Source organism: Bos indicus x Bos taurus, chromosome 26 (genome assembly GCF_003369695.1).
Source record: "Bos indicus x Bos taurus breed Angus x Brahman F1 hybrid chromosome 26, Bos_hybrid_MaternalHap_v2.0, whole genome shotgun sequence".
Classification (NCBI taxonomy): Eukaryota; Metazoa; Chordata; class Mammalia; order Artiodactyla; family Bovidae; genus Bos; species Bos indicus x Bos taurus.
Window position 1 is genome coordinate 37,243,997 of NC_040101.1, and position 1,209 is coordinate 37,245,205.

The 1,209-nt window shown below is 42.4% G+C and overlaps 1 pseudogene; it reads right to left on the minus strand.

Moving 5' to 3' along the window:
* Window positions 1-319: 319 nt before the first annotated feature.
* LOC113884374 lies at window positions 320-817 on the minus strand (annotated as a pseudogene).
* Window positions 818-1,209: the final 392 nt, after the last annotated feature.

Below are 1,209 nucleotides of genomic sequence, written 5' to 3' on the forward strand. Positions count from 1 at the left end.
TATATTTTAGACTCATAAAACACTGCTACTGTTTTACAGTGATAATTTACCTTTCTGATGCATTTATATTTTTTACTGTTCTTTATTCTTTCCTACATCTCTGAGAGGCCATTTGATACCATTTTCTTTTTGCCTAAAGAACGCCCTTTAGTGTTTCCTTTAGTGCCAGATTGGTGATGACAAAAATAAATTTTCATTTCTTAGACACATAAAATGCCTTTAATGCACCATCATTCCTAAAAAATATTTTTACTGTGGTGGCAATCACAGTTATTTTGTTTCAGCAGTTTAATTATCTCTATTTTTTTTTTTTAAACAAGAAATCAGTTTTTTATTTCATCATTTCTTGCATTTGAAGTACTCCTCGATGACATCCTTGGCCTGAGATTCTTTGCCATAGTCCTTAACCACCACACAGCTGCATCCAACCACTTTACGAGGTTTTCCCTCTCTCAGTTTTACAGAGGCCTACCCATTCCCCTAGTTTCTTGTTGTCATCAACCCTAATCAGGTTGATTTGATGTTCAGCACAAAGGGCCTCCACCAACTTGACATACATAGGCTCATTACAGTTGGATGCAAACACACACAGATGGGCTTGGCGCTTGTCTAAAGCGTTCGCAGCTTCGCGAATTCCACGTGCTAAGCCATCGTGGATGAGGACGGTCTTCAGCACCTCTTGCAGAGCAGTATGACCGTCCATTACACCTCCAGCAGCAATGCCTTCCTCGGCCATGGCGGTGGGTTACGGGTGGAGCCGAATCTTGAATGCACCCGAGCCTCTGCCTCCGCGCGGCTCCGCGGCGGCAGGGAAAGACATCTCTATTGTTTTTACTTCCTTATTTCATTTATCCTTTTAGCAGTTTGCCTGGAGTGTACCTAGGTGTGATTTTGCATTTGTCCTGTTCAGGATTATAAAGCTTCAGTCCCATTCTCTCTTCTTCCTTGTGAGGCCCTAATTATATACATGTTTAATTTCTTCACCATGTCCTGTTTCTTTCGTGTTTCTTATACTTTCGTCTTGCTATGCTTCAGTGTAATGATTTTCTTCCAACCTATCATCCACTTTTTTTAAAGTATGTATTTATGTGGCTGCACTGGGTCTTAGCTGCAACATGCTGCTGCTGCTGCTAAGACGCTCCAGTCGTGTCTGACTCTGTGCGACCCCATAGACAGCAGCCCACCAGGCTCTGCCGTCCCTGGGATTCT